The 21,474-nt window shown below is 48.3% G+C and overlaps 1 long non-coding RNA gene across 1 annotated transcript in view; it reads left to right on the forward strand.

The window, feature by feature from the left end:
• LOC146835296 (uncharacterized) overlaps positions 1-21,163 on the forward strand; it is a 28,905-nt gene extending 7,742 nt beyond the window's left edge. Inside the window, exon 2 of the long non-coding RNA XR_014960710.1 lies at positions 20,795-21,163. This is a non-coding gene — a long non-coding RNA (uncharacterized LOC146835296). The remainder of the gene's footprint in view (positions 1-20,794) is intronic.
• Positions 21,164-21,474: the final 311 nt, after the last annotated feature.

Genomic DNA, 21,474 nt, shown 5'->3' on the forward strand with positions numbered 1-21,474 from the left:
CTGTGGTTGGAAAACTCTATACATAGAGGAAACAGCATGTGCTTCCATGCAACTTGGGCCACATTTATCATCCTTTGATGCGTCGAAATGCAGCAAGACAACTTGCTTTGCTGCGCTGCGTCAAATGGAGAGATGACAGGAATGGGCCATGTTTACTGACATATTCTGAATTCCTGTTCTCTCACTGCGCAGGTACACTATGTGCTGCCTAGCACCAATCGTGGGCGCCCGTGCAAGGGTGTACGCGAGCCACTTTTACAGGTAGGATTGTTTTTGTGTAGGATAGGACACATTCATGCACAAAAAATAATTACAGGCTTTTTCCTCTTTCTAAGTGTGCTGCAGAATGCAGCATACGTAGAAAGATTAAACAACAAGGAGGAATAAAGATTTTTCTTCTTGTTGCGCCTCTATCAGGAAGGCACACAATTTTGACGCATTCCTAGGTTTACTACTCTCTGTAAATCTGGGAATTTGCCATAGCAATGGGTGGATGCGTTGAAAAACACACTCTCCAGGCATGAAATGCCTTCCCGGAACACGGTAATGCAGGACAGCGACTTACGCTGCCCTGCATTACTCCAGATTTACCAAGCCACGCAGGGCCACACACCATGGCCTTACATGGCTGGGTACATCTGAGTTAAGGATTGCGCTGCCCTTATGTCACCCTTGCGTCACCCTGCATGACGCAACGGCAATGAAATCCATTGATAAATCTTGGCCCTTGTGTAAATATTTTAGTAGCGCTCACCTTGCAAGGGTGAAAGGCTGAGGCAGCGCCTTGATGCCGCCTTCTCTAGGCACAGGAGGGAAGGAACACGAACCTTCGTTTTGTTACATGAAAAAGAGAATCACTGGACCTCAAATGTAATACCTCCATCTTTGTACATATTTCTATATGTACCAGACATGCAATAAGTGACTAAATAGTAATTTTTTTTCTGCACCACTTCTCAGAGCATTAATAAATAACCATTGACAAAATCACCAGATTCCACCTGCAGCAGCTGGACGGGAATTCCTCGAAGATTTACTGCTTCAGGGAGCGCAGAATTTTTGCAAATGTCAATTTATATTTAATTTGTTTATTCGTGGTCAATAAAATTAACCATACAATATCTACATCTGTCTTTTTTTTAAATCTTTTTATTAAACCAGCTCACAAACATCCTTAAATGGATTGCGATTCAACACATATCATTGGGTTAAATTTGACAGCAGTAATACGGCATGGCGAAATCTTGGAAATACAGTTACATTAGAAACAACCTAGTATTTTCTTTTGTTACACTACTGTGTAGCTGAAGCGGGCAGTATCAAATTAGCATTTTTGCCTGGAAGGCATGTGCTGTCTTGCGCCAGGAGTCTCACATCCCCCTGTACTTTTGCCATGGGGACCATGGGGCATATTATCAAGAACGGCGTTACAATCATCGCCACTTTAGCGGCAGGAAACTGCAGCTAAAGCGGCGATAATGGGCTTGATAATATGCCCTTGTGAATTCCAATAGAAACCCATGTTCTGGTGTGAACATGGGCTTCTATTGCAATTCTCAAGGGCATATTATCAAGCCCATTATCGCCGCTTTAGCGGCAGTTTTTCTGCTGCTAAAGCGGCGATACTTTTAACACCGTTCTTGATCATATGCCCCCATATCTTTTCCCACTTCTTCAGGCACCCTCTACCTTTGTATATTACTTCTTCCGCTCGTTGGCACCAGTCCAAGTCAGCCTCCCAATCTGTCACTGATGGGGGGAGGTACGCTCCCCAGTGTCTTGCTATATTGCGTTTTGCTACCCCTGCCCACAGGGCCAGCCAGATCCTATTATGTCTAAGCCAGTGCCCCTCTCCTTTAATCATCATTAGCAGCCATCTGGCATCTAACGATATCTCCATCCCCAATACCCTTGACATTATCACTGTTACTCCCCTCCAGAATGAGGTGATCACTGGGCATTCCCATAATCTATTGAAGAAGGAGCCCTCTTGTTGACAGCCCCTTGCACATAGTGCTGTCTGGGCCTTCCCTCATCTGTGTAGTGATGTACGGGGTAGTATGAGGGATGAAGTATTTTAAGTTACACTAGTCTGAAACGTGCCCGGATCGCTATGTTTCTGGGGCTCTACAGTGCCTCCGACCAATCCTCATCGTCAATGTTACCCAGGTCATCTATCTAGGCTCTTCTAAGGGAGGTCAGCGTGTCTGGGGCATTATTCATTACTTTCCTATATGTTGTGGCTGTCGCTTTATCTGAAATAGGGTCTGCTAATAGCCTGTCTTCTAGCAGTGAATAATCAGGGATGGTGGGGCCTCGTTGTATGTGAATTTGTAGAGCATGTACGAATCTTATATATGAAAATCTCTTGGAGGGAGTCGGGGTGTATTCTTGTTGGAGATCGTCAAAGGAGAGAGGCCCCCTATCTCTCCACACATCCCCCAGATGCTCAACACCTATAGCCTGCCATCCCCTGAATCCCTTAAGCATGGCTACCTCGCTCAGTCGGTCACCCCGCCACAGGGGCTTCATGCCCGTCAGTCGATCTTGCCAGCCCAAGTACCTATTTGCCTCATTCCAGCATTTGACTACAACTGCTGTGTGCGTAGGCTAATCTTGACATGCCTTTCGAGCATACAGAAGATGCTCATAGTCCCCGCCCGGCATCGCTTCTCTATCCACCCTATAAGCCGGTTCCTCCCTATTAGCATACACCCAATCATTTATTACCATGAGCTGCGAGGCCCAGTAATAGAGTTTAATATCTGGAACCACCAGACCCCTTTTGTAGACCCCCCTTTGCAATTTATGTAGGGCTATTCGGGTGTGCCTCCCTGCCATAGCAGAGAGCATAGTTTTGGGGCTATCTGCTTAAAAAGGGACTGCGTAATTGTGTAGGGGGTATTTTGCAGGATGTACGAAAGGCATCGCAGGGTCTTCATCTTATACAACGCCGCTCTACCCATTAAAGTCAGTGGTAGAGTGCGCCAATGTATTATGTTGGTGTGGAGTCTGTTCAGTGGGGGGAAAAGGTTCCGTTACAGGAATGTTTGTTGGTTACGAGTTACATAGATGCCTTTGTATTTGAAGCCTTCTATAACTATCGGGCGGCACAGCTCTCTGGGAACATTAACTACTTGGACCAATTTATGGTGTAGCCCGAGTAGCATCCAAAGAGCTCAAATATGTGAAGGACTATTCCCCCGGCACCACTATGCCCCAGATCATGGGGTCAACTCTGACCCAATGTGCCAGCGGCCCCAGCGCCAGAGCAAATAGCAGCGGCGACAAGGGGCAACTCTGTCCGGTACCCCTACCCAATTCGAAACTTCTTGATAATGCTCCGTTAACCCTTACTCTGGTGAGTGGACCTCGGTAGAGCAATCCTACCAAACTACAGAATTTGAGTCCGAAGCCCAATCGGGAAAGCACAGCAAATAAATAGGGCCACTCTATACTATCAAAGGCCATTGAGGTATCTGAAGACATCAGCACCGTCTATATGAATAATTGTGGCCAGGACGTCATTAGTCTGTTTGCTAGGGTTTTGGCAAGCACCTTTGTTTCAACATTCAGTAGGGAGATCGGCCTATACGAGCTGCAGCTTCTGGGGGCCTACCCGTCTTATGTATTACCACAATTGTGGCTGTACGCTGATCTCTAGACAATGAGCCTCCCTCTCTCGCTTCTTCAAACATTCGAAGCATGGGTTGCGCAATTTTTGAAGCCAAGCCCTTATAACTCTCAACCGGAAGTCCATTCGGACCCACCGCTTTCCCGGATTTTAAGGCTCCCAGGGCATTGGCGAGCTCCTCCACTGTCAATCAGCCTCCAGGGCATGGCGCTCATCCACACTGACTGTTGGAAGCGAGAAGTCCACTAGGAACTCCTCACAATCTCTGCTAGTTCTTGCGATAACCGGGGCATAGAGAATCTCATAGTAGGAGGCAAACTACTCCGCTATTCCCACATTAGTTGTCTGGAGGATATCCAGTTCGTCTCTGATCCCCACCACCCATGACCTCTCTCTATCTCTTTTGTCTAGCCAGGCCAATGGTCTAGAGGCCTTATCCCCTATGTCATAAAAAACGTCTGTGCTGCGTGGTGAGTGCATAAGCTCACGCTGCGTTATCCGCTAGGGCGCGGAATTCTTGCTGACGCATGACTAACCTATGTCATGTCTCTGCGCTCCCACCAGCAATCGCCTCTCGCTCCAGGGATTGTATGTCGCACTCAAGGGTCAGAAGTTGCAGTATAGCTTCCTTTCTCCCTCCCTCCCCATCAATGCCTGGGCTTGTCCCCGTAGCACTGTTTTAAAGGCCTCCCAGAGGATTTGATGGGACTCCACTGATCCCTCATTTTCTTTGAAATATAGATCGGGCCCTTCTTCGAGAAGTCCTTTTAAGTCTGGGTCTTTCAGATACCAGGGGTCTATTTTAGGGAATGCCGCTTTACTCGTACTTGGCCCCTCAAGAGCAACGATTAACGAGGAGTGGTCTGAGATGCCTCTTGCCATGCGCATCAGCCTCACAAAGCACCCAATCTGACTGTGAAGCATGAGTAAATAGTAAACAGTCTATCCTTGAAAATGATCCATGTCGTGCCGAGTAGTATGTATAATGCCTATCATAAGGATTAAGGGCCCTCCAGAGATCCACTAAGCCCATTGCTGTCAGAAAACCCGGCAAGATATGGTCCCTCCTATACCCCCCAGATGCGCTGGACCGGTTCAGGTCCGAGTCTGCTACCACATTAGTATCACCACCGGCTAGAAGGGTACCCGTAGGCAGGCCCATTATCAGTGAGCTAATTTTTGGGAGGATATTTGTATGCAGGGGGATTGTAGAACGAACAGAAAGTGAATGTGCACCCCTCCCATCTGCCTGCTATTGCCGTGTAGCACTTATCATCATCCCAGCATATCCTGTCGACTGTGAGAGGCAGGGCGCTTTGCATCAGAATACCCACCCCCATCGAGTATCCAGAATAGGCCGCCAGTCTGTAGCCGAAGCGGCCTAGGGCCCTGTAGTATTTTCCCTTCAAATGTGTCTCCTGTAACAATATCACATCGGGGCGTGGCGTTTAATATATTGCAGGACAAGTGTCCGTTTAATCTTGTTTCCTAGGCCATTTACAATACATTCCAGGTCCATATACTTCATATAGCGCTCTCCCTTTCCCTCTTGGATGTGCCAGGTTACAGCTGGTACTGGTTTTATGTGTATGCTAAGTCCAATGAGTGTGTGTATTATGCATTGAATACGTTCAACATGAACAACATTGATTAATTTACCAATACCGACAAACAATTCCCCCGCCCCCACTCCCTGAAACCCTGCTAGGTGAGTAATGAACCCCCCACCTCCCCAACGTGCAGAGTGCCTGTCGCTGTGACAGTAGTATTATAACAGTTGAGGGGTGGTGTGCATGCCGCCAGCACAGACAAACTTGTTATTTAAAATGGATACTTTAATACCCTTATTACATTAGAGGAAGCACTTAAGGGCTGTCGCCGGCACCCACCTAAATGTTCTGGGACAAGTCTCTGATCCTAGATTGAGGTCTCAGATATGGAGATCTGGAGGCCTCACTCCTCTTCTCTATTTATTAGTCACTTTATTTCCTACTACAGGAGAGAGAGACACCTTTATCTTCACCCCACCATTGGAATGTCATTTATTTGTCTTTGGTGGCTGGTCAGATTGTCCGGTCAGGGAATCGGATTCTTGCCTCCTCAGTTCGTGCTCTGTCGTGGTGGACATTCAACCCTTATCGCTCTTCCACCCGACTGTCCCCCAACCCTCCAACCACTCCCAGGCCTCTTCAGGAGACATAAAGAAATATGTTTTCCCCTCAACCAACACCCTGAGTTTGGCCAGGAACAACATCATATACTTTAGATTTTTGTCCCCGAGGGCTTTTTTAACTGCATCAAATGTTTGTCTTTGGCGCTGAACCTGGAGTGTAAAGTCTGGAAAAAAACAGAGAAAAAGGTGGACAATTGTTTTGGTTTCAGAGTATGGAGGACTAAATCTTCTAGGAAGAAGTCTGTCACTTGTCCTTCCATGCCCTGCGGGACTCCCACCACTCGAATTTTATTGCCGCGCGCTCTGCCCTCTTGATCTTCAAGCCGCATCATAATTTCAGTTTGCTGCTTCGTCAACATCGTTACCTGCTCTTCTAGCAGCATGGTTTTGGACTGTAGGCCTCCAATGCTTACCTCAGCGGTTGACATTTTGTCTGCAAGCTTACGAAAGTCCACCCTTAGTAGGTTGACTTCTTCTGTCACGAGTCAAGGTTAGGTTCCAGTGTGCCTCGTAGATCCCTAATTGCTTTCATAATGTCCTTTAGGGAGGTGTCTGGCATTTGCTCTTCCTCCCCGGGTTATGTAAGCGCCGCAGCTGCTCCCCGCTCGCGGCTCATGGCAACTGAATATTATCAATGTGGTTGGCCTGCCCCAAGCCCGTGCCTTTGGTGCAGACCATTTTTTCTGCATTGCCTCGTCGCAGAGTGGCTTCGCAAAGTCTTTGGGATCAGCAATATCCTCACACCTCTGCAATCCTTTCCCGGTTTCTTGGGCAATAACACTGCTTCCTCTCTCACGTGGCGTCTGAGTCGCTATCTCCAGGGAGCATCCAACTTTTTCCTGCCCAGGGTAGGAGCGCTGCCCTGCTTTTCTAGTCCGCTCTGTTTCACCTCCTTAATCGGACCACAGGTGTGCACCTCCCGTGATGGGGGAGCCAGAGGCGGCAGTCAACTCTATGTTGCTTTATAAGTTATCTCTTACTGAGGGCCCTCGCTCCCTACAGGAGGTCCCTCAGCATGGAGGGTGTTATGCTCATTTCCAGGCACAGGGGGAGGGTTTGGGGGTGCTTCCAAAGTCCCTGACTTGGCGCGGTCTCTACTTGCAGCTGTCCTCTATGGGCCTCAGTGTTAATCAGGTGTAACGCTGCACTGGCTTCCCAGCCAGCCGCTCACCTGGGTGCTTGTTTCTTCTATGTTGCTTGTCTCTTCTATTCACCGTGGGGTGGGAGGAAGCCAGACACCGAACCTGGACACTGTCCCTGCATTCTGATGTTGCCTGCCCCCACTGCCGCAGTTGGAGGCTATCTCTTTACCTCTGTCATCTTCGGAGCACCAGGATCAATTTTGCTGTTTCCTGCAGCTCAGGTTCCTTGGGGCCTTCGCACGGCTCGGTGTAGTCTTGTCGCACGGCCGGGAGCCGCAGCAGCGAAGCCCCTCACATAGCCAGTCGGCTTAGTCCGGGTTTATGCATACCAGCGTGGACCTCACTGAATTACATTTGATTCTCCAATTGCTGCTCCCGCATTACGTTTTTTCGTGGTCTCATGCTTACCCACGGCACTCCGTCTGCCCACCCATCTCACTTCCTCCCCTCCGATGTCAGCCCCCACTGAGGCCTCCTTCTTCGGATTATGCCGGATATTGTAGGGGTTATCTGATGATGGCTAGCGGAGCACACTCAAAGTGCGGTCATCTTCGCCTGCTGCAAGCCACGCCCCCCATCTACTTATTGTCAAGCTTAAATCGTTAATCAATATGTAAAATATTTACAGTTGATCAACAGGCATTAAAACATATAAATAAATCTCTGCGGGGCACTCAGGTATATTTACTAATCATTCAGGTGACGCAGGGCAGCAAGCAAAGTTGATGCGCTGCATTTCATGAAGCAGAGAGAGCAGTAATGCTCCCTTTCAAAGTTATGGACCATTTCTGCTCTTTCATTGCGCACTGTGGGGTATATTTATGAGAGCTTTCTGTCATGCTTCCACCACACAACGTGGTACAAGCATCACGCGAGCCTCAGCCAGATTTATGCAGCCATACAACGCCACTTTGCATGACTTTTAACAGCTTAAAAAATCTGGAATAGGGCAATGCAGCGCAACGCAGTAGAAATGCCCAAACTTTACCCATTGAATGCTTCCCAGCCACAAGGTAACGCAAGGCAGCAAAATGGGCTGCCTTGTATTACCTTAGATTTACTAAACCACGGAGAGCCATGCAGAGTAGCTTTGTGTGGCTTAAGTATCCCAAATAAGGGTTTGTGCCGCCTTCGTGACACAAGGGCAATGCAAGGCCATGGTAAATCTGGCCCCAGGTATCTGCCAGGCTGTGCCAATTCATGTTTTACCCAAATCCTGGACAACAAAGAACTAAGTGGAACACGACATAGCACAATAAACAAGCATTGGCATAGCCAATATGTCTCGCCTTTGGGACCTTATAAGTGTTTAGCTATGCAACAGTTGCATAACTAAATACTTATAAGGTCCCAAAAGCGAGACCTATTGGCTTTGCAAAGCGGCCCTGTGACCACGAAAGTTAAAGTGATAGCGATCGCGATCACGATCAAACATCAAAGCGGCCGTGCGGCCGCGAAAGCGAAAGTAATTGCGGTAAAGCCCGACGCGCGCGCCCGCGCACATGCACTGTAGCTCTAGGCTGGCCTGGTAGCACTTTTTGGAGCCCTCTCAATAAGTCTCGCCAGACCAGCGCATGCGCTGGGTCAGGCGAGACCTAAAAACTAAGACCTCCCATGACTGCACAAAAACAATTCTCTGGGGCATATGTCTCTTTCTATGTGTGCTGAAGAATACAGCACACTTAGAAAGAGGAATAAACGAGGAGAAATAACAAGATTTCTCGTTGCTACTCCTCACCTGGGGAGGCGTAGCATTTTGGCACATTCCCAGATCTACCAGGAATGATAAATTTGGGAATGTGTCAAAATCCATGGGTGGATGCATGGAAACACCCATGTTCCACCCCTGGAACTTTCCGTGTGGCAGAGTACCGCGTTGTGTTGGAGGAAAGTAGGATCTGCTTTCATGGTTACCCCCACTTTTTCCTGGTTTCGTTCTGTTTACTGACTAGTCTGACTGGGATCCTGCTAATCAGTCTCTGTGTTTCTTCCCTGAATTGGACCATGGTGAGTACTTAGGTACTCGCCACATTGGCTACTGGTGTACCCTTCTACCCTTGTAAGTCCCTAGTATATGGTGCTAAGGTACCCAGGGCATAGGTACCCCAGGGGTCCCCGATGGGCTGAAGTATGTATTATGCCACCCATGGAAGACCACTCACATTGTGACTACAGGCTTGCCATTGCAGACTGTGTAAGCTGGTGCTAGCACGACTTACAACATATGTACGTTTTCTTATATCTGGGGTCACTACAATTAAAACCTATATGTCAACCCTAAGGCAGGCCTTTCAATCCTGAAGGCAGGGTGCTCGGTTATAAGTCTGAGGGTGCCCCTGCATGAGCAGGACACCCTACAAACCTCAGTGTCCATCCTCCAGGCATTGTAAGTGCATCAGACATTACGATACATATAGTGGCCATGCAAATTTACACAATGGCTAACTATAAACTGGCTGTAACGAACCCTAGCATGCTTGGTATCAAACATGTTGGAATCATACTCGAACACCGTAAACGGTGTTGGAGGTATGATTGCATGCACTGTGGGGCTCCTCCGGGAAGCCCTCAGTGCTCCTGGTACCAGTTGTCCAGAGTCTGATAGCAAGCTATGGCTGCTGCCGACCGCAGACATGATTCTGCCCTCCTGCTGCTAAGCCAAGCTCAAGCAGGGCAAGGTAGGACAAGAGGGGGTATATGTACAAGCCCCAATTGCCAAGGGAGCGTCACTTTTTAGGACATTCCTGTGGCCATAGGGGCTTCGCCTTATTTACAAGGCAGCGTTAAGCCACTTAACGTTGCCTTGTAAATAAGGCCCCCTTTCACGCTATGCTTAGCGTGAAAGGGGTGGGCAGTGGATGTTGCGGTGGGCGTTCCACCACAACACCCATTGATTTTGACACTGCCCCCTATTTACAAGGGTGGCGTACATAGGAGGCAGCGCCAAAATTAAGACCAGGGAAAACCTGGTCTTAGCTTGGTGAAACGAGTAGAAATGCTTTATTTCTCCTCGTTTTTGCTTTTTCCATGTGTGCAGCCTTGTGTAGCGCACATAGAAAAAACAAAACGCCTTGGATTGTTTATGTGTAGGAAGGTGTCCCTTCCTGCAGATAAACAACCTTAAAAAAAATGTGTTACTTCCATGTGTGCTGTATTAAGCAGCACACAAAGAAGTGACAAAATGGCATTTAAAGATTGTTTATGTGCAGGAAGGGACATCTTCCGACACATAAACAATCTTCCCCTGCACGCAGCCACCCTTGCGCTATGATGTAAGGGTGCCTGCGTTGGCGCTAGGCAGCTAAGTTTAGCGCCAGTGCTGGGGGAAGTGCAAGGCTGCACCATATTCTTGTAAATTTGGTGCAACCTTGCGTTTCTGAAGTTGCGTAGTGAGGCGTTAAGCCATGACGGGAAACGTCTCACTCCGCCACTTCTTTGGACATATGCCCCAGTTTTCCTGTCACGGGGAGGTAGGAACACCTCCCAGACAGGATTTAGTGTATTGACAGCACCACTAGACTGCCTTGAAGGTTACATTTGGTGCCCTCCTTGCATATTCCAGTTGTAACCACTTCAGTGAGCCGTACACTCTCGCTCTGGCGTGAAACTGGACCAACGACATGGGAGTATCCTCCCCACTGTCCAGCCCCTCCTCTGGGAGGGACCCCTGAATCGTCCCAATCCTTTCCTTAGGGCACTTAAGGGCTTACCTGTAGGTGGCTGTTTAGAATCGTTGTGGGAGAAGATTCAGATCCAAAACCACTTCATCTTCCACCGTATGGACTTCGCTAGACTTCGGTTTGCGAACCAAGACTGCACCTGGAAGACTCCCGCTGCTCCTGGTCTTGTTGCCCTGCTAGTCTACTGCGTCGTCTGTGCCTGTGCTCCATACAGGTTCTTCTTCAGGCCTGTGGGCATCCAAGACTCCGCGGCACCTGTAGGCACCGTAACAAAGCTGACTGGTCTGCTGTTCCTGAGCTCCCGCAGACTCTGAAAGGTTCAGCAACACAGGTGGCGGTTCTGCAACCCCCTCCAGGCCTGCACTGTCTTCACAGCAAGTTTGAAGCCTGTATCCCTTGTCGGATCCGCTGGGGCAGTACTCCTGTGCACAGTGTTGACTTGCTGTTGCCAAGGCTTGTGTACTCTCTTCTCCAGAGATCTTCGGGCTCCAAGAAGCTCCAGCCTCCAGCATCTCATGCTACCAAGATTTTCATCCTCACCGCATCCTCTGCACCGTGTGCATGCATCATTGGTGAGCCACTCCAGGTCCTCTTGCGACTCCTGTGCCTCCAGCCTGTAGATCTTCTTGAGGGTCTTCTTTGGCTCCAGTGGGCTTCCCTGTTTGCTCGAGCCTATTCTGACTTACCTGCTTCTGGTGAGTTCCTTGGACCTTTCTGGTCCCAACATTGCACCTTTTTTTCTCTGCCAAATTTGTTGCCACTGCCAAGGCTTGCTGGTGTTCTCACCCGACCCCGACCCCCTGGCTCTTGACATCCAACGTGGGACTGCTTGTGAATGGTTCCTGGTCTTCCACAGTGTCGCCTGGTCAGCACAGTTACAGCGCCAAAGTCACCGTCAACCCTCCTGCATCTTCCGACATCGGTGTGCATTTGTCTTCAGTGCCTCCTTCTCACTCCTGAGTGGCATAGACTCTGTTCCCTCTGCTTGCAGGTACCTCTCTTCCTGAATCCACCCTTGGATTCCACCGGACTATTCCACCTACTTCGCCAGCAGCATCTTTACTGAAGTCCTCCATTGAGGTCTACGGCGGGTGCTGGCGTCATTTTGCACCTATGCACCCGGCTTCCTTGGTGTAGGTATCCTGGTTTCCAGGGTATCCACGACGGGTGGGGTGACTCTCCAACCTTGCATCTGCCACGGGTTTCTTCAGGGTCCTCTGGAAAGGGTCCTTCTGCTTGAAAATTACAACCATGACTTCCCTATTGACTTGTATTGAGCACATGGTCATGTTTCCACTCTGCACACGGCCTCCACGGGGTTCCTGGGTACTCACCTTGGGTGGTTCTTTGTGTCCCCGGCTCATCTAAGTCTTCTGGGTCAAGTCTCGATTTAGGTCGTGGTTCTCATTCCACTATCTCAGTATATGGTTTGGCCTCCCCCTGGAGTCCACTGTGTATTTGTGCTACTGTTCTTTTACTGAAGTATTGTGTGTATTGTGATTATATCTCCGGGGAGGAGGTATTGCAATGTGTTAGTGAGTGTTTATAATCAATGCCTATTTTTATAACTGTACTGTGTGGTTCTTTCTCACTTAATCTGTACCAGTAAGATTACACTCCTTCTGGACTAAGCCTGCAGGCTGCTCTCCACAGCTACCACTTGGAGAGCTTTCGAAGGTTGCTTAAGACCTCTAAAATCACCACAAGGATTGTCTGGAATAGTGCAGGTGCTACACTTGCATAACTGAGCACTATATACGAAGCCAGTGTCCAACATGCGTTACTCTTGGTTTATCAAGCCATGCGGGCTACGTAAGGTGGGATTGCATGGCGCGATAAATCATACATAATAGTTGTGTTGCCCCTTCGCCCCCATGCGTGACGCCAGGGCGACGCAACTGAATGATAAGTATGCCCTTAGTGGATATGCCCCAAAACGGACACAGGTCCCTTTGCTTCCAAGGCCCTGTTGTAGGACAGGATTGAAGTCACTCTGCACTAACCCTTGGGCACAGTTGGACACTTCTTGCGGTTGATGAACCTTAACAAATCCCCCGTTTATGTTTTTGCAGGTTTTATCATCCTGGGGGCTTTAGGGGCGCTTTGCAACAGAACCGGCGATCAGAGCAAAAAAAAATTCTGAAATCGAAAATCAAGGTATCGAGGGGCATATTATCAATGACGGCATTAAAATTATCGCTGGTTTAGCGGCAGAAAACTGCCGCTACAGCGGCGATAATGGCTTGATAATATGCCCTGGAGAATTCCAATAGAAGCCCATGTTCACACCAGAACATGGACTTCTATTGGAATTCTCAAGGGCATATTATCAAGCCCATCATCGCCACTTTAGCGGCAGTTTTCTGCCGCTAAACTGGCGATAATTTTTAACACCGTCCTTGATAATATGCCCCCGAGTTTTTAAAAATTTGGGGGCATATCAGCAAGGGCCGGCGATAATTATTGCTAAGCGCGCTTAGCGCGAGGATAATTATTGCCGGCTAACGCTGAATTCTATTTTCGAAATAGCGTGCTATCAGCAACGCTTATCTCCAAAGCGATAGAATTCCATGCGCAAGCTGCCAAATGTGCGATTTTTGCTTGAAATCCAGCGATAATCACACAACGTTTGGCGATAGCTTGATGATAGGGCAGGGCAGACTTAGCCATGATATCCACCTTCCATTGGCTAAGTCAAACTAAAAGCAGGCGTAAGGAAAGTAGCGGTAACCGTGGTTAGCGCTACTTTGCTTATCGCTCTGCAGGTTAGCGTGAGGCTAGATAATTGGAGAAATGTCGGTTAGCGACATTTCTCATGTTATTTCGGGGAGGAACGCCCACTTTGCATCTCATTAGAGATGCAAAGCTGGGCGTTAAGGGAAAGGGCGCTGAGGCATGGATTCACGCGATGGCGTGACCTTGCTAATAGTGCGATACAATTATCGCCGCTTTCCAGCCAAAAACGGCCGCTAAAGCGGCAATAATAACTGTCTTGATGATATGCCCCTTAGTTACCTTCCCACTCCACCTGGACCTCTTGCTGCCTCTCTGTATTTCAGATATCCCAGCTTAACACCGGAAGAAAGGCATGTTTTGTTAAGAACGGGAACAGCCCACTAATTAATAAGATGTACTTTCAAAGAATGACTTAATTTATAACTACGATATACCAGTGGCGTATGAATCTTAGTATTAAACTTTACACGAACATGGAACCGAGTGAAAGGTCACCAAATGATACGTTCCTGCGAACAGAGAAACCCTCCAAAAATTTTCCTTGAAGTTCACCGACATTCACTCATTTTTTTTTTTATCTGGATCTACCCGTCAAGCACTCAGTCAGCTGGTCGAGCCAGTCTGCCACACCAGCCAGCCTAGCCTCCCGTCCCGGCCAACTCACTCGGCGTACTAGTCCGGGGGGTACTAGGCATGGCTTATCTTTTCAGCCTCCCCGGTCTGTCGAGCTCTGCCCTCCCTCCAGCAGCCAACCAGCCCAGCCGAACTGCGGGGAACCAATCCGCAGTCAGCCATTAGCCGGTCAGCCTTACGCTGGTCGGACCTAGGAGGGGTTTGCCAGACAGGGGGTCGACTTAGCCTTCCAGCCATGCCGTTCGGGCCCGCCGTTCCACCGAGGTCGTCAGCCTGGCCGTGAGTCCTGGCTGACCTGCACAGCAGTCCAGCCAAACCCACCGTAGAAAATCACCATCCTGCCAGTCTGCCCACTTCACAGTGAGCCACCCAGCAGTCCAGCTACTAAAAACGTGTGACGTTACCGTTGCTCGAGAGTATCATTGCCATTACATCCTAGCTGACCGTCCTCCCTCTAGGGACCACCAAGTGAACTACATACGTGTGACGTTACCGTTGCTCGAGAGTATCATTGCCATTACATCCTAGCTGACCGTCCTCCCTCTAGGGACCACCAAGTGAACTACATACGTGTGACGTTACCGTTGCTCGAGAGTATCATTGCCATTACATCCTAGCTGACCGTCCTCCCTCTAGGGACCACCAAGTGAGCTACACTTGATCTAAGCCATAAGGCTGTTTCACTAAATCTGCAAATTAGATATTTCTCTTTTTAACCACATGATAGGCTTCTGTATTTACAGAAACCATCCAAAAATTGGCCTTGAATTTCACCGCCATTTACTCGTTCCTTTCGCGCCAGTCATTTCAGGCACACGCGGTGAACCGCGGCTTTACAGCAACGTGAAGCGAGTGAAAGAGGATCGCAGCTAATGTTAAACCCTTTTCTTGCTCGGGCGACTTGTCTCAATCTCACCGTGAGAAAAACGCAATGAGTGTTGGAGTACCCTTAATGTACACATTTTTTATTAGCTGATTTCTCACTGTAAATCAACGACTATCCTGCCAATGTGTTCTGAATATGCAAATATAGTGCGAAGGATTGTGGGTAGACCGACTCATAGTGTGTTTTCTTCACAGCTGCTTCTCTTCGGGCAGCTCCGGGCTGCAGATAAGTTAACGTTCATCAAGGCGCTTCATTTGCTGTGTTTGTTACCTTGGGTTGCGTTGGATGAAACTAGTAAATCGGTCCCCTGGCCTTAATTCAGGTCTGTGGAGTTGCATCGGGCTTTACAGGGACATCTAATACCAATGCTTGGTCCTGCACCTGGTGCTGCACGTCCCTCACTTCCAGTAACGTGGAGGATCCTCAGGGCCACTGGGAATATGCAGCAGGGGAGGAACAAAAAGACAAATTACAAGTTCATATTCCTGCTGTAGTTCCTTGATATTCCAATTCTATGTCAGGCCCGGAGGCTCCGATTATGCTTCTCATTTTCTTTACTGAAAATTCTCAGCAGCCAATAAGAAAAGTAAAAGACAAAATACACACTACAATACCCATAAACCCTAGTGGGTATCACATGACAACCATAGAGTAGACCCTATATAAGGTACGTAAGAGAATACTACATCCTCTTTCTTTGCTGCTCCACAGCGAGTTAAGTGCATTACTTTCTTTCTGTTACTTGCCTTTCATTGCGCTTTGTTTCTACTGCTGAGTTTTGTATTACTTGCCTGTTTCTTTGATGCCTGTAGCGCTGCTCGCGCTCTGTTGATTATTCATGCTGTGAGTCTCAAGCGCTGTTTGTGCATTTTGTCTGCTCACCGTCTCGCAGCTGTCCCTCTTAGCAGGGGGTGTTTACTTAATGTGCGGCTTTCTCCCGATCTGCCGCTTTTCATATTCTTTGTTCCCCTGGCGCTGTTGTGTGCTCGTTTGAGTGTCCCGCTATCGAGGCGCTTCTAGGTTTAATTTTGATTTGTTTGTGATTTTTTTTTTGGGAGCGCTCTTCGCCTCCCTCGCCGGGCGCTGAGTGCCCGTGTCGATCGCTGGTGGAGCGGGAGACGAGGGTGAGGACGAGCGTCGTTCCGACGCGTAGTCCTCTTTCTGGCATCACTACCTGGCCGTTCCACGCATGCGCGGCGGCCATTTTGTTTGTTGATTTCCCGATTTTGCCGTTTTTCGGGATTTACTGAGCGCGGGGGCAGCGCTGTTGTTTGCTCTTGCCCACCAGTGTATGCCTCCCTCTCATGACGCTCAGGTTCACAATTCATTGACTTGGGCTGTATACTAATGCATAGGCTTTGCCTGGAGTGGTGTAATTAGGCAAGCCCTCCCTCCACATTTGAATATATATTTGCACACAGTGGGTCTTGTGTTGCAGTGGCTTGCCTGGGGTTTCGCCACTCCCCCTTATCATATCACTGTTAGTACATACAGTTTTATCGTGTATTTTCTCCGCAGGCAGTGCTTATTTTGCTCCAACTTTTTACCTCTGGTGGGTTTATCGATCACTTTACTGTGCCATTATGTCTGACTATTATGAGGAAGAGGACTACTTTGAGGCGGGCCCCTCTGGGTCTTTGGAGCATGAGCTGGTTGAGGCTCTTGATGTGGGAGTCCGGCACTCTGTAAATAAGGCCATGGTCAGGGCTATTGAACCCTTAAAACGGCATCTGTGTAATTATGCCCGGCAGCAAGGCTGGCTTCCTGGGTCTTCTTCCCGTTCTCCCTCTGGAGGGAAAAGTTAAAAAACCCCACATTTTTCAGATTTTGCAAAATTGGCCAAGACTTTCGCTACGGACCATTCTTATGGCTCTTCCACCAGGGATACTTCTTCTAGCTCGCCTCACAGGGATGATGGAAATACCTCCTCTGATACGGCGTCGGAGCCGGAGGTTTCCCCTCCCCCAGCTAAGAAGTGACGCAAGGAACGTTTTGTTGATGCTCCTTCCCATCCCACTTTACTTAATTTTGAACCCACTGCCATTGTCCACCCTAACTCCTCCTCCTGGCTTCCCTCTACCAAAGTTGCAGAGTATGTACAATCGCATCTGCGTCAAGACTTTGATAAAGATGTCAGAGCGCGGTTGCGTTCCGAATGTCCCAGACCTGATTTGGCAGACAAAGTGGCGGACAATCCAGAAGTGGCTCCATCCATGCTTACTTATTTAAAGAAATACACGAAGGATCCTAAAGAGGGAATAGATTGTGCATGGAGGTCCTGTCAGGACAAGCTCTTGGATTTAACTGGTCCCCTTACAAAAATTTTGGACTTAGGTTTTAAATCTAATGCCTCGGGGCAAATCATTGAACCAGATGATCTGATCGGATGGGCTCAGCGTGCCATCTGTCAATTGGGCAATGCTAATTGTGCCATGTCCTGTGAGCGTCGCCGCTCTATTCTTTTGAAACTTGACCCTAAATTGGCGGAGTTAGCTACCTCGGAGTCAGGCCCCTTAGCCCAAGGTCTTCTCTTAGGGCAGCCTTTTCTGAAGGATCTCACAAAATTTGTCGCTACTTTCAGTGGCCTTGACAAGGCGCAAGGTTCCCTGAAACGTGCTTTCCGCCCGGTTTTTGGCTGGGCCGGATGACATTGGGGTCGGTCGTTGGGCCGCGGTTACCAGCAAGGCTCCCAGCGGGGTTATTCCTCCAATCGTGGAAGATTTCAGGACTCCAACTCCTCCGCCTCCTTCTATCCCACTAGTGGGTCCCGCAATAGCAACAGAAAAGGACGCTATGGAGGCAACCAAGGAGGTCACCGTGATGCCGCACCTTCAGGTGAGCCTGATTCCTTTTTCAGAGGTTCAGTTGGGGGTGCCGCATCCAGTATTTTCTCTGCAATTGGCAAAGAATCTCGCAGGATGCGTGGATCCTGGATTTGGTGCAGGGTTACAAGATAGAGTTTTTTCATTCCCCCTCTCAAACTCTCCCTCCTCGTCCCATGCTTTTTTCCTTTCAAGTTCAGCTGTTCATTTCCAGCGAGATCGAGTCTCTTCTTCAGAAAGGAGCCATAGTACAGACCTCTCATCACCCTCATGGTTTTGTCAGCAACGTCTTCCTCGTTCAGAAGAAGGAGGGTGGATCTAGGCTTGTTTTAAATCTCAAGGAGTTCAATGGATGGGTTGTATATCGTCACTTCAAGATGGAGGGGATCCATCTGCTTCGCGATCTTCTTCAGGAAGGGGACTGGATGGTCCGCTTTGATCTGAAAGATGCCTATCTGTCGGTGCCCATTTACAAACCACATCAACGTTTTCTGCAGTTCCAATGGCAGGGGATCTGGTACGAGTACAAAGTCCTTCCTTTCAACCTCTCGTCAGCACCTTGGTGCTTCACGAAACTTCTGAGGCCTGTAGTCGAAGTTCTTCTAGCTCGGGGCGTTCGGCTCATAATTTATATGGACGACATCCTCATCCTGGGCCAGTGTCCTCGCCTGGTAATGCAGCATATTGCCTGGACCATAGATCTGTTACAGAATATGGGTTTCTTGGTCAATCCTCAGAAGTCTATGTTGATTCCTTCTCAGTCTATTGAGTTCCTGGGTTTTCTAGTCAACTCACTCACTTGTCAGCTCCTCTTGCCACATCAGAAGATCCGATCGATCAAGAGAGAGAGTTGAGGTTGATTTTGAACAAGCAGACTGTGTCCTTGAGGTCTGTAGCCTGGGTCGTTGGGTTGTTAGCTTCTTCTATCCAAGCGATCTTCCCGGGTCCCCTTTATTACCGAGCACTTCAATGGCTCAAGATACGTCATCTCTGGAAAGGCCTCAAATATTCCGATCAGATTCCTCTTTCCGAGGAAGCGAGGTGGGAGATGTTGTGGTGGCTAGAACATATGGAGTTGTGGAACGGTCGAGCCCTATTCGGCACTACCCCGGAGGTGGTGATCGAGTCCGATGCCAGTCGGTGGGGTTGGGGAGCCCGGTGCAGTCAAGTGTCCACTGGCGGCCGTTGGTCACCGGAGGAATTGAATCTCCACATCAATTGCCTAGAACTTCTGGTGGGCTCCTTTGCGATTCGGTGCCTCTCGCCCAGTCAGACGAATTGTTGCATCCTTGTCCGCATGGACAACGTGTCGGCGGTTCGTTATGTCAACAAGTTGGGCGGGACCCGGTCCTGTCTCCTAGCAGAGATTGCCAAAGACTTTTGGCACTTTTGCCTTCAGAACAAACTGTTTGTGGTGGCGGAGTACCTTCCAGGGTGCAGCAACCAAGTTGCCGATTGGAATTCCCGGCATCTTTGGGATTTCAGCGATTGGAGGCTTCACCCTCGAGCATTCCGATTGTTGAACAAGATGTGGGGCCCTTGTCGAATCGATCTGTTTGCCTCCAGACTCAACAAACAGATTCTGGAGTTCTTCAGCTGGCGTCCGGATCCGGAGGCTCTAGCCACGGATGCTTTTCTGCAAGTGTGGCCTCCAACACTTTGTTATGCGTTCCCTCCGTTTGTAATGATTCCAAGAGTCCTCGCCCGAACCAAATGTTATCGCTCGGAATTCATTCTGATCACTCCTTTGTGGAGGGCTCAAGCGTGGTTCCCAGTTCTTCTGGAAATGTTATGTGCGGTTCTGATTCTTCTTCCTCAACGGTGGAATCTATTGTTAGACCCTCTCCAATCTCCACATCCGTTGATAACATCAGGTCAACTCCTGCAGGTCGCTTGGTGAATTTCGGGGATCGTTGGAAAGTCCCAGGCCTTTCAAGAGACGTTACCAGATTTATTAATGAGGCTTGGTCACCCAACACACACAAACGTTATGCTGCAGCATGGAAACGATGGCGTGATTGGTGCTCTCAACGGGAGGTGGATCCCGCTGCAGCAGATGTCTCCTTGGTAGTGAATTTTCTTGCGTCCTTAGCTGCTTCAGGCCTTGCTTATAGCACTGTCAACAATTTCCGGTCAGCCATCTCGGCAGGTCACGTAGCCATTGACGGCAAACCTCTTGGGGATCATCCATTACTATGTATATTACTCAGAGGTATCCGGTTGGTGAAGCCACCATGTACTAAATATTCGGAACTTTGGGATGTCTCAATTGTCTTACGTTTCTTAGACTCCTGGCCTGTAAATCAGTGTTTGTCTCATAAACAGCCTTCTGCCAAACTAGCTATGCTACTTTGTCTAGTATCTTGCAAACGTGTCTCTGATATTTACGCCCTCGATCTGGCGGGTCGCAGATTCTCTCCAGAGGGTGTTACTTTTTTGGTTACCAGATGCACTAAATGTAACACCACTTCTGTCACTTATCCTGCATTTCCTGACAATCCGAAATTGTGTGTGGTACAATGTATACAGGATTATGAGGTGAGTACTGCAGGTTTTCGGCAAGATATGGCAGGTCAATTGTTGATTGTTCTGCAGAAACTTTTTCGTCCACTGACTCCAGCTACACTGGCACGATGGGTGCGTTGGCTCATGAGCGAAGCTGGTATTGATGTCTCCAAATTTGGTGCTCATTCTGCTCGTGGTGCTATGGCATCCAAGGATTTTTCTGTGGGAGTCAGTTTATTAGACATTATGAATGCAGCTGATTGGTCCTCTGACTCTACATTTAAAACATTTTATTATAAGCCTATTGTTAATGTTGCATCTGTTGTGGTGGCGCAGCTTTGAACAAGCATAATCGGAGCCTCCGGTCCTGTCATAGAATTCAAAATTTGCGAACATTCGTGACAAGAATTTTCAATTCTATTAAGGACACGGAGGCGAGGATTATCCCACCCATATTTCAGTACTGTAATGTCTGATTTGAATTGTTTATACTGCACTGAATATTTATGCTGTTTTTTACCCTTCGCTATTGCTGTTTCTCTTCCTGGGAGTGTGGTATTACGGCTTTATCTTTATATTTCAGGCTCTGATCTCAAGTAAAGTTTCCTGGCTTTCACCTTTGCGGAGGATGTTCATCGTCTCCCAGGGACTGCTGTTTCGTGGAAGCTGACTTCACGTTTGTTTCGTTGCCGTCCGTTGGCCTGTGGATTTCCTTATGAAGAATGGATTCTTCTTTCCAGTTGTTCCCAGATATCAGACTGTGTTTATTTTTGGATTGTTATTTCACACAAAGGAAGAGGATGTAGTATTCTCTTATGTACCTTATATAGGGTCTACTCTATGGTTGTCATGTGATACCCACTAGGGTTTATGGGTATTGTAGTGTGTATTTTGTGTTTTACTTTTCTTATTGGCTGCTGAGAATTTTCAGTAAAGAAAATGAGAAGCATAATCCTCGCCTCCGTGTCCTTAATAGAATTGAAAATTCTTGTCACCAATGTTCGCAAATTTTGAATTTGGCCACTGTCACCCCCTTCTAGGGTGACCAGATTCTCAAAAAAACAAGTCGGACAGTTCATAGACATAGAAATAGGGCTACAGTTTGCAGTAATAGTCGACAAAAAAGTAGGACTATTTGACAGCTGTCATAGACATAGAAATTGGACTATAATGACAGCCACCTCCACAGACACAGATGAAGAATTGCAGACGACAAATCAGATGTGTGACACAGACAGCAATTGATTTTTAAGCTAACAGCAT

The sequence above is a fragment of the Triturus cristatus genome, chromosome 4_2 (assembly GCF_964204655.1).
Source record: "Triturus cristatus chromosome 4_2, aTriCri1.1, whole genome shotgun sequence".
Classification (NCBI taxonomy): Eukaryota; Metazoa; Chordata; class Amphibia; order Caudata; family Salamandridae; genus Triturus; species Triturus cristatus.